This window comes from Sceloporus occidentalis, unplaced genomic scaffold (assembly GCF_023333645.1).
Source record: "Sceloporus occidentalis isolate IW3139 unplaced genomic scaffold, rSceOcc1.0.p SCAF_4, whole genome shotgun sequence".
Taxonomy (NCBI): domain Eukaryota; kingdom Metazoa; phylum Chordata; class Lepidosauria; order Squamata; family Phrynosomatidae; genus Sceloporus; species Sceloporus occidentalis.
This window is the reverse complement of record NW_028316984.1, coordinates 195,120,297-195,132,380: the sequence shown is the minus strand read 5'-3', so window position 1 is coordinate 195,132,380 and position 12,084 is coordinate 195,120,297. Positions and strand designations below refer to the sequence as shown.

Here is a 12,084-nt window from a genome sequence, read left to right as displayed (position 1 = left end):
AGTTGACCATAGAGTTGCATTGGAGGACCTAGATATTCCTAGAGAATACAATCTGTGAATAATCAAATCTGCAAAAGTCAAATCTGCAAATGTGGAGGGAGACCAAACTTAAAGGCGTTCCCACACTGGATGTTACTTGGTGTTGGGGAGGGGGGCATCTGGGGGCTGAACTTCTGGGGTGGAACTTCTACCTTCAAGGGGGAGAAATTCCCTGGTGACAGCTGAAGACCTGGGAGGCAGGGGGGAAGAGGAGTAACAGGCACATGCATGTTCTTCCTCTTCCCCTGCCTTCTGTCTCTCTGTATGCCCTTAGAAATGACTTTGCATGCCACACATGCCATAGGTTCGCCACCACAGCTGTAGATCTTTTTTGTTGCCTGTTTTATTGACCCATTTCCTGTATTGCTATGTATTTTATATGTATTATCCTATTATTTCTTAGATTGTACGTCACTGACAGGTTTACTCTTATCTATTTATTGTTTGTATGTACAGCTCTGTGCAAATCTACAGCGCTATATAAATAAATAAATAAATAAATAAATAAATAAATAAATAAATAATCCTCCAGCATGACTGTCAGAGGTCGACTATAGAATTATGCTGGAGAAACTAGAAGTCCCTAGAAAGAACATTTCTCTAGGCATTTGTAGGTCATTATGGCAGATGTGGACCATAGAGTTTATTTTATTTATTTTTTTAGAGTATTTATACCCCGCTCTTCAGCCACAAAGGCTCTCAAAGCGGCTTAGCGAATGGTTAATTAGACATTTCTCTGCCCTCAGGCTTCCTGCAGTTCTTCTCTCCCTCCGAGGCCTGCACCATGGCAATGGGACTGGAGGGAGGGCTCTGCTTCTTAATCTAGGCAAAAAATAATATTCCCATGCAAGAGTTGCACTGGAGGGCCTGGAGATTCCTAGAGAGGTGTTCTCTTAGGGGTAAAGAATCGTGTTTTTTATTTACAGTTTTCCCACATTCACAGAGGTCTTTCACCCCTAACCCCAGCAAGTGTGCAGGGACCACTGTACTTGTATATAGATTAAAAGATTTATACTAGTGTACATCAGTAAAACCTACTAAATACACAATACGCAAATCAGCACACTCTTTATGGGGTCCAAGAAATAGATGTCATGTTGGACTAAGCAAGTCTTATTTGCCTGTATTATACTTCTTTAATATTCACATCCTGTAACCCACCTCCCTAGGAATAAGTGCCATTGAACTCAATGGGATCTAGTTCTGAGTAGACAACAGATAAGATTAATCTGTCAGTGGGTAAACCTTTAAAGTGTTGTAAGATTCCTCTTGGTTTTCTTTCTTTATTTCTGCCATCGGCAGTTCTGGAACTTGTTAGGTAACACAGGACTGTGATAAAAAACTTTATTCAACATGGTACCAGTTTTTAATGCATTTTTGGGTGCTGAATTTGAAAAAAAAACCCCAAACACATTAAAAATGTTGTACCACACACAGTTCTTTCACAGATTCATTATTTTTATCTATTCAGTTGTTATTCAGCTTTGATTGGGGTGCATCTGTACTGTAGAAATAATGCAGTTTGACACAATTTGAACTGCCACAGCTCCCTCCTACAGAATCCTGGGTTTTGTAATTTTGTGAAGCATCAGCACTCTTTGGTAAAGGTTTAAATACCTTGTAAAACTACAAATCCCAGGATTCCATAGGATGGAGCTGCAGAACTTAAAGTAGTGTCAAAGTGCATTATTTCTACAGTATAGATGCACCCTAAGTGTGGATGCTGGTGTTCCAGTGCAATTTCTTTTAATGCTTTTTTTAATGGATTTTTTTCACATCACCAAATTCAAGTGTCTTAAAATGCAATTAGAAGACTTTTAAGCCCTTTCTTACTCTTTGCAGGATAATTACTATCTGATGTTCTGTTGTTGACTGTTTATCGATCCATTTCCTGTATTGCTATGTACTGTATATGTATTATCCTACTTGTGAGTATGTATTTTCCCTGGATAATGATTAACCTTCCATTTTGAAGCCAAGCCCTCCCTCCAGTCCATCTGCCTTGGTCCAGGCCTCGGAGGTTGAGAGGAACTGCTGGACCTCTTACCCTTTCCCGTCACCACTCCCTTCTCCTTCTGTGTCATGTCTTTTTAGATTGTAAGCCTGAGGGCAGGGAACCGTCTAACTAAAAAGATTGCATGTACAGCGCTGTGTAAATTTACAGCGCTTCATAAATAAAGGTTAATAATAATAATAATAATAATAATAATAATAATAATAATAATTCTTTGCAGGATGGAGTTCGTTCAGTCTCACATGTTGCAACACAGAAACAATCAAAGTGAGTTGTGGGAAGGAAACTATACGTGATGGAGCATATCTGAGGTCATTCTTGGATCTAGGGATGCTAAATTCCTATAAAACTAGCACCCAACAAAAAAATTGCTAAGAATACAAATTAAGAACAATGGAATAAATAGTTCCAAGAGAGAGTATGTACGGTATATGTGTATGCAGGTGTGTGTATATATGTATGTATGTATGTATGCATATGTATATGTGTGTGTGTGTGTGTATGTTATTGCTTTTGTGTGTCTTCAAGTAATTTTCGATTTATGGCGACCCTAAGGCTAACCCTATGGGGGTTTCTTTGGCATGTTTGTTCAGAGGGGGTTTGCCATGGCCTTCCTCTGAGGCTGAGAGAATGTGACTTGCCTAAGGTCACCCAGTGGGTTTACATGGCCAAGTTGAGATTCCCAAGTCATCGTCCAACACTCAAACCGCTACACCACACTGACTCCTATGTATACTATACACAGAAACAGACACACACACATATATATATACTTGGAAATATACAGTAAATCCTCCACATTCACTGGGGTTAGGGACACAGGGACCCCGTGAAAGTGGGGGGAAACAGGAAAAAACATCCTACTTTTTTACCACCTCTCTAGAAACTCTAGGTACCTCTACACCACCAAAATGTTCCTTATGCAAAAACACGGAGACTTCTTGAGGAATCAATTGTTCTCTGCCTACAGAGGCCTGTGATCTCACTGGAATGGAGACATATTGGATTGCAAAAGAGGGTCCCTATTGAGATGCAAATGGACTTTAAATTTCCTGGACTTTAACAATCTACAAATTGCCAGGAGGAGGAGGAGCCTGCCTGCACAAAATATATCCTCCCCATCACATTTACTAAGGACTGAAACAACATGCAGGCATCTGACTAACATCTCCAATTGTTTTTTCTTTCTTTCTCCTGTTTGGTCTGTAACATCTTGCCCAATGAATAAGGCCATGGAGCTTCAAACACTTACAACAAGTAGATTGTGCATTTCGGTTGGCCAATAAAGGTATCACTGATGGATTTTTGTTTGGATTTGTTAAATGGCCAACACAGCTACCCCTGCATGTTTTCTAGGTCCTCTGTGCAACTCTGTAGTCAACATCTGCCAGACTTTGACCATAGAATCAAATGCCTAGAGCCATGTCTTCTCCAGTCATCTCTAGATCTTCCAGTGCAACTCTATGGTCAGTTTCCAGAATTTCTCTGGAGGACCTAGGGATTCCTAGAGAGAACATATTAATCAAATCCAATAATACAGTAATCAAAACTACAAAAGTAAGAATTGCAAATGTGGTGAGCCAACTTGTGTGTGTGTGTAGTTCGGAAGCTCCAACTGATTCAGAATGTTGCAGCCAGACTGATCACCAGGACACCCAGATCAGAGCATATTACATATCTCTACATTGGTTGCCGATTAGCTTCCGGGCGCAATACAAAGTGTTGGTTATTACCTATAAAGCCCTACATGGCCTGGGCCCATGTTACTTAAGGGAACGCCTCTCCCTACATAATCCGCCCCACACTCTCAGGACATCCGGCACAAAAATATTACCAGGTTGAAAACTACTTCTTGTAAAACGTTTTCTGCAGTGGCCCCTAGACTTTGGAACAACCTACCGGAAGAGATCCGTCTTATGCCTTCTTTGGGAAGCCTTCAAGAGGGCATTGAAGACGGATCTCTTCCAGCGGGCCTATCCAATGGATCTGGGTACTCGGTGAAGGACCAGCGCAGGTTAGGTGGGCGGGGGGGTGGTGGCCTTGGTACATAGGAACACCGTGCCCCTCTCCAGGAACCACATCCGACAGACTTCCTATATCGAGTGTATTTACCTGACCCTAAAGGCTAGGGACAGTCTAGGGATTCTGTTAGTGTATCGGCCACCCCGTGCATTAGCGGGCTCCCTTAACGAGCTGACACAGCTGGTCGCTGAGCTGATGCTGGAGACGCCCAGGCTTCTTGTCCTGGGCGACTTCAACATCTCCCTCACGACCAGCCATGTTCCATCTGGTGCGGCTCGGGAATTCATGGAGACCATGGCGGCCATGGGCCTGTCCCAGCTGATACAGGGTCCTACGCATTGTGCGGGTAATACCCTCGATTTGGTCTTCTGTTCGGAGGCGGAGAATCCGTGGGCGGAAATAGATAATGTTTCCCCCCTGTCATGGACGGATCACTTCCTGGTAGAGGTGAAACTCAAGGCCTCTACCCAGATCCCCCCCGGGGGTGGCGGACCTGTTAGGATGGTCCACCCTCGAAGGCTGATGGAACCTGAGAGGTTCCAGGAAGCCTTAGAGGGACTCACGGTTGGAAATGACGGCGACTCTGTTGATGCCCTCACCGGTATCTGGAATACCGGTCTTTCTAGGGCTATACACAGGATCGCTCCCAAGCGCCCTCTCAGGCCCGCTTCCAAGCGTAAGCCCTGGTATACGGAAGATCTCCGGGCAAGGAAGCGAGCTCTGCGACGGCTAGAGTACCGTTGGTGCAAACACCTTCGCTTACACGACAAGACTCTCCTAGACCAACTATTAAAGGACTATGGAGAGGCAATACGAGCAACAAAGAACTCGTTCTATGGTGCTCGTATTGCGTCCGCTGAGTCGCGTCCGGCAGAGTTGTTCAGGGTGGTCAGGGAGCTAACTCAGCTCCCTCCCACCCCGAACCAGATCCTTGAACCTTCTAAGGCCTGCTGTGACTTGTTTAACGACTTTTTTGCGGATAAAACTTCTCGTATAAGCGAAAGTCTGAACGCCGACATTATAGCAGAACCTAGAGTAGAAGTGTCCAGAGCCTCCGTGGACTATGTTAAACTGGATCAGTTTGAGTTGGTGAGTACCGAGGATGTGGACAAGATCCTCGGAAGTGTTCGGAAAACAACCTGCTCTCTTGATCCCTGTCCCTCGTGGTTAGCAGCCCAGGGGGGACCGGCGGTAACATTATTGTTACGCCGGATAATTAATTCATCTTTGAGGGATGGGCAATTTCCATCGGATCTTAAATTGGCCATCGTAAAACCGATCCTAAAAAAGCCCTCCCTCGACCCCCTGGTACATAATAATTATCGGCCAGTTTCGCTGCTACCATTTCTGGGGAAGGTGATCGAGAGGGCGGTTGCTATCCAGCTTCAGGCGGTCTTGGATGAAACGGATTATCTGGACCCATTTCAAACTGGCTTCCGGGCGGGTTACGGGGTTGAGACGGCCATGGTCGCCTTGGTCGATGATCTCCGTCTGGGCATCGACAAGGGAAGCGTGTCCCTGTTGGTGCTCTTGGACATCTCAGCGGCTTTCGATACCATAGACCATGGTATCCTTCTGGGACGCCTGGCAGAGGTGGGAATTGGGGGCACTGCGCTCCAGTGGTTCCGCTCCTACCTCTCTGGGAGGTCCCAGATGGTGCAGCTGGGAGACGTGTGCTCCGACGAGAGGCCCCTTAAAACTGGGGTCCCTCAAGGAGCCATTCTGTCTCCCATGCTATTTAACATTTACATGAAACCGCTGGGAGAGATCATCCGGAGACATGGGGCGCGGGGTTATCAGTACGCTGATGACACCCAAATAATCTTCTCTATGTCTCCGACTGATGCAGTGACTGGGGATGGCGTCTCTTCTCTCGTGGCCTGTCTAGAGTCAGTAATGGGCTGGATGAGGGAAAACCGACTCAAGCTGAATCCAGAGAAAACGGAGGTACTTGTGGTAGGTTCTTCTGGCCCGGGAATGGCGGTGGTTCCACCTGTCCTGAACGGGGTCACGCTCCCTGTGAAGGACTCCGTGCGCAGTCTGGGGGTGCTCCTTGATTCGTCGCTTCACCTGACTGCTCAGGTGAATGCGACGGTCAGGAGCACCTGTTATCAGCTTCGGCTGATTCGCCAGCTGCGCCCATACCTGGCCCAGAGGGACCTAGAAACTGTTGTACACGCTCTGGTAACTTCGAGATTGGATTTCTGCAACGTACTCTACATGGGGCAACCCTTATACCAAACTCGGAAACTGCAGATGGTGCAGAACATGGCTGCTCGGCTGGTCACTGGCGCTTCCAGGACCAGCCATATAACACCGGTCTTAAAGGACCTCCATTGGCTGCCCATCCGTTTCCGAGCTCAATATAAGGCGTTGGTAATTACCTATAAAGCCCTAAATGGCTTGGGCCCAGGATACCTAAAGGACCGCCTCTCCCCGTATATTCCGCCTCGCACCCTCAGATCAACTGGGCAGCAGTTACTGAAGGTGCCTGGGGCTAGGTTAGCCTCCACTTCGCGGAGGACGTTTTCCACAGCTGCCCCAGCCCTTTGGAATGAGCTGCCCATAGAGCTCCGCTCGTCTACCACCCTGGCCCAATTCAGGAAGGACTTAAAAACCTTCCTGTTTCAACAGGCATTCCCCGAATAGTTATCCTGCGGGCCTCCCTCCTCTTTTCGTGGCCATGAGGTTGGGTCATGGGGTTTTCTTTTGATTTTTTTTTTTCCATTTGTTGGATTTAAGCTGTTTATGGGGTATTGGATGTTTTTATTGTATTTTTATGGTAATTTTTATCGATCTGTATTTTAAAATTGTCTGTTTTTACTGTTGTGAGCCGCCCTGATCGAAGGAAGGGCGGCATACAAATAAAATTTATTATTATTATTATTATTATTATTATTATTATTATCTCCTCTAATCTGATTTTGAACATCTGAATACGGTGACTTGATTTTTACGACTGTGAGCAATATTGTAACAACTCTTCCCTTTTTATTTCTGATTGATGTATTTTATGATGTTTTTATTGTTGTAATCCTGCTTTGATCCGAAGGGAGAAGCGGGAGATATAAAAATTATACACACACACACACACACACAGAGTGCACCCTCGTCCTTTGTGAGCTGCACGCCGGATGAAGCAATGGCTCGCATACATGTTTTCAATGGGGCTCAAGTATACGTGGTATTTCCCTTATGCGCCACCCCCATAATGGATCCTTGCATAAAGGAAGGGCTGACTGTATGTATGTCTGTACACACACACAATCGCCACTCCTTTTTCGTGGGGGATCCATTTTGGACCTCCCTGCAAAAACAGAAAATCGCCGTATTGACTCCAAAGGCTGCATGCACCTCCACACACGTGTCTTGGGCATGCTCCCCATTGTGTTGCCCTCCGTTTGCCCCTTGCATTTTTACGAGGGAACAGACTCCAGTCTGTGAAAACAGAGGGGCCACTGTATATACAAACACATATACGTCTGTATATATATATATATGTGCATGAGTGTATATATATATATATGTGTGTGTGTGTGTAAATGTGTATATGTATACATGTGTACATATATGTGTGTGTGTCGAGATTTACCAACTGTTGGGGCGACGGAGACTTCTCCACCTTCAGAGTTGAGCTCCGGCTTCTGGAGCGTGATCATCGATGAGAACAATCTGAGCCAGGTGAATCCTCCGGGGTCCTGGGCGATGGTTTGTTATACAGGGACTCCTGGCGAGCAGACAGTGGTGGAGGCAGAGTTGGAGTAGCGGCTTGGATGACCTGAGCCTGGGTGGCAATCTTAGGTGGAGCAGGAGGTAACTTTTTCCGAAGACCTTTCAGATCCACAGGCAAGTAATATTTACCAGAATCATGGTCAAAGGCCAGATCAGGGTATTGTTGGAGAAGGTCATCATGGAAGGACGCATCCATGTCAACAGCGGCCGCTTCATCCGCCTTGGTCGTGTCGGAATGGAGAGCCATGAGGCTGAACGCTCAAATCAACAACCTGACTTGGTTGAACCTCCTCACCAGATTTGGAATCGGAGTCAAGGTGGACGACCTGATTGGTCTCAGAAAGGAGAGGCGTGGATGGTACCGAAGCCTCTGGCCTGGCTCCCAACATGGCTGATGGGGCTCAGGATCGAGTGGAAGGCTCCTCGTGGTTCAATCTCGGAGCGGGTGAAGTTGAATGGGCCCATTTAGAGGCCAAGTGGTCTGAGGACTTATCTCTCTTAGAAGGGGATGGCTTCCTTAGCATGCTTATGCTTGGAAGTCTTATTGCCCTCAGAACCAACAGCCTTTCTCGAGTCCTTAGAATATCTTTCTTTAATAATAATAATAATAATTTGTTTTATTTATATACTGCTATTCCAAAGATCATAGCGGTGAACAGCAAGTAAGCTAATTAGCAAGTAAGCTAATTGTGTTAAGCTTTAAGCTTGTCAGCCATTTTAGATTCTTTAGAGGACCTTCCTTGGAAGACTTGGATTTCTCCTTGTTCGAGGAGGACGAATGGGCCTTTGAAGAGCCTTCCAACACAGGGGCAGAGGCTGGTCTAAAAGCCTGTTCAATTTCAGGTCCCTGTTTTTGAGCGCCTGGGCAGTCATGGATTTACATGAAGAGCATGGCTTCGGATTATGGGCACAAAAGCACAAAAGACAGGAGTCATGGCGGTCCGACATGGGGATTTTAGCCCCTCACTTATCGCACCGCTTGAAGGACGCCGCCTTATTCACAGCAAAATCACAGACACAGATAGTCAAAGAAGCCATTAGGTCAAACTGGTAAATCAGCAACAATATCCAGGGATTATAGGCGCTTTACAGACTGCCCAAAAAGGGCGGTCTGCCGGCGCCTCCGTTTCCGCTGTTGGGAAGCCTCAGCCTTCAGATGGCGAGGCTTCCTGGTGGCTGAAAAAGAAGCCCCAAAGGGGGCTTTTTTGCACTGCGGAAATGATGCCACAAGGCGCCAATGTAGAATGGGCACCACCATTTTGTACGCACTCGGCGCGTACTAGGGTTAGGGGCGTCTGGAAAGGACGGCCCTTTCTAATCCTAGTACGTGCCAAGCACGTACTTTCCGCCCATGCGGAACGGGCCATAGCAAAGAGTAGTCAAAACCAAGGGTTTAGATCAAACCATTAAAGTCAGGACAACCGTTAGGATCAGGAAACACAAGGAGCGATTGCAGAGCAAAGTCCCTTCTTGCTGCTAGTGCAGCGGAGGAAGAGAACTGGGGCAAGAGCAGGAACCCCAGGGAAGATATAAGGATGGGCAGAACTAACGCCAAAAAGTTGCAATCTAAAGTTTGCCCAGTGATCCCAGAAGGCTCTGAGCATTTCTGCACAGGAGCAGAGTAAGCCATTTGTGTGGATTTGCAGAGGAACCCTTGGAGAAATACTGTTCCAGGTAAGCAACCTGTCTGTGTGTGTATGTTTGTGTATATACGTGTGAATGTATGTCCATGTGTGTGTGTACAGATATATGTTGATGTGTATATTTGAGTGTATGTGTATATGTGTACATATAAATACACACACACACACACATACATGTGTACAGGTTTGTGTGTGTATATATGTATGTATATATATATGTTTATGTGTATATGTGTGTGTGTGTGTGTATAGATATATTTGTCTATATGTGTGTGTTTATGTGTATATATATATGTGTGTGTGTTTGTGTATGTTTATGTGCTTGTGTATATATATATATATGTAAGTGTATATATGTATGTATATTTGTATATATGTGTGTGTGTGCATGTTTATGTGCTTGTGTATATGTGTGTTTATGTGTATATACAGATATGTTAAATGTGTGTATGTACTTTTATGTGTACATATATATGTGTGTGTGTGTATAGATGTTTATGTGTGTGCATATAAATGTGTGTGTATAGATATGTTTGTGTGTGTATGTATATATAGATATGTTTATGTGTGTATATGTGTGTGTACACACTTTGTGTGTGTGTGTGTGTGTGTGTATATATATATATATATATATATATATATATGACAATAAAACTGCGCCCTCCTTTTCGGAGGCCTCTGCAGCTGATCGAAGCCGGAGGTCTCTGAGGCGAGTGCGATTCTGGCGAAGAGGGAGAGGGCCGGGCAGCGCTGCTCCTGGAGGCCTCCGAGGGAGCCATTTCGCCGGCAAGGAGGAGGCCTGGCCCTGGCCCCGGCCCCGTTTTTCTCCTCAGGGCAGGGGAGGCCCAAGAGGCGGGGGCAGGCTCCTGTGGCGGCGGATGGGTGAGTGAGGGAGGGAGGGAGTGCGGGGAAGGAGGGAAAGGGCTGCTTGGTTGGGCGGAGGGTGGCGTCGCTATCGCCCCCGAAGCGGGCCTGTTTTTTCCCCTCGGCGTTTAGCCAGAGTCCCCTGCTCTTCTTGGCCTCCTTCGCAGGAGAGAGAGAGGGACACAAAATGGCGGAGGCAGAGGCGGCTCTGAGGAGAAAAGGGGGAGAGATGGGCCCCTCTCTCTGCCCCGAGAGCCTCCGGCCTCCGTTCAGAGAGGGCCAGGCAGGCACTCTCTCCCCTCCGGGAATAATCCACTTCGACACCGCTTTCTTTAACCGCCCTGGCTCAAGACCGGGGGATCCTGGGAACTGTAGTTTTGTGAGACATTGAGCCTCCTCTGTCAGAGGGCTCTGCTGCCACAATAAACTACGGTTCCCAGGATTCCCTAGCACTGAGCCAGGGCAGTTAAAGCAGTTTATGCAGTGCTAGGGAATCCTGGGAACTGTAGGTCATTGTGGCACCAGATCTCTCTGACAGAGGAGGCTCAATGTCTCACAAAACTACAGTTCCCAGGATTCCCTAGCATTGAGCCAGGGCAGTTAAAAGTGGTGTCAAACAAAATTATTTCTGCAGTGCGGATGCAGCGCTCCTCAAGTTTGTCTCCACATGGCAGAATTAAAGCAGTTTGACACTGCTTTTAAGTGCCACAAACCCGTATCCCACAGAACCCTGGGTTTGTAGTTTGGCAAGGTGTTCAACCTGTTCTGTCAGAAGGCTTTCTGGTGTCTCACCGAACTACAAATCCCAGGATTCTATGGGATTATTATAATTGTTAATAGTTGATCAGAAAAGAGACTGCAGCCACAAGATATGGAAAAAAAAGACTAAGGCTGCATCCACACTGCAGAAATAATCTGGTTTGACACCACTTGAACTGCTGTGGTTCCATACTGTGGGATTCTGGGAACTGTAGTTTAGTGAGACATTTAGGCTTCTCTGTCGGAGAGCTCTGGGGCTACAACAAACTACGATTCCCAGAACTCCACAGCATGGAGCCATGGCAATTGAGTTTGTGTCAAACGACGAAAGAGCTTGTGTGTTTGTGTTGTGTGCCTTCAAGTTGTTTCTGATTTACAGCAACCCTAAGGCGAACCTATTGCTAGGCAGACCTTAGGCAGAGAAAATGAAATACAGAGATGTAGGATGGGGGACACTTGGCTTAATGCGGTGGTTCCCAACCTTCCTGATGCCGTGACTCTTTAATACAGTTCCTCATGTTGTGGTGACCCAAACCCATGAAATTATTTTCATTGCTACTTCATAACTGCAATTAAATAGGTGTTTTCCAATGGTCTTAGGTGACCCCTATGAAAGGGTCATTCGACCCCCAAAGGGGTCCCGACCCACAGGTTGGGAACCACTGGCTTAAAGAGACTTATATGTGTGAAAGGGATCTAGGAGTCCAAGTAGACCACAAATTGAACATGAGTCAACAGTGTCATGTAGCAGCTAAAAAGGCCAGTGCGATTCTTGGCTGCATCAATAAAAGTACAGTGGTACCCCGGGATACGAATGCGCCGCCTTACGAAATTTCCGGGTTACGAAAAAAATCCATTTAAAAACATTTTTCCGGGTTACGAAGGTTATTTCGGGTTACGAAAAAAAATTTGGTGCTTTTCGGCGCGATTTCACACGGAATCGCGGCTTTCGCTATTAGCGCCTAAGGGCATTTCGGCTAGCGAAAGTTTCCGGGTTACGAAAGCGGCGGC

At 46.3% G+C, this 12,084-nt stretch overlaps 1 protein-coding gene across 2 annotated transcripts in view; it reads left to right on the top strand.

Annotated features, from left to right (window-relative positions):
* Positions 1–10,139: 10,139 nt before the first annotated feature.
* PCNX4 (pecanex 4) overlaps positions 10,140–12,084 on the top strand; it is a 27,743-nt gene continuing 25,798 nt past the window's right edge. The window contains exon 1 of one of the 2 annotated variants that reach the window (XM_089522783.1): positions 10,140–10,332. The gene's annotated coding sequence lies outside the window, so the exon portion shown is untranslated. The remainder of the gene's footprint in view (positions 10,333–12,084) is intronic. The other variant, XM_089522788.1, reaches the window with a different exon arrangement.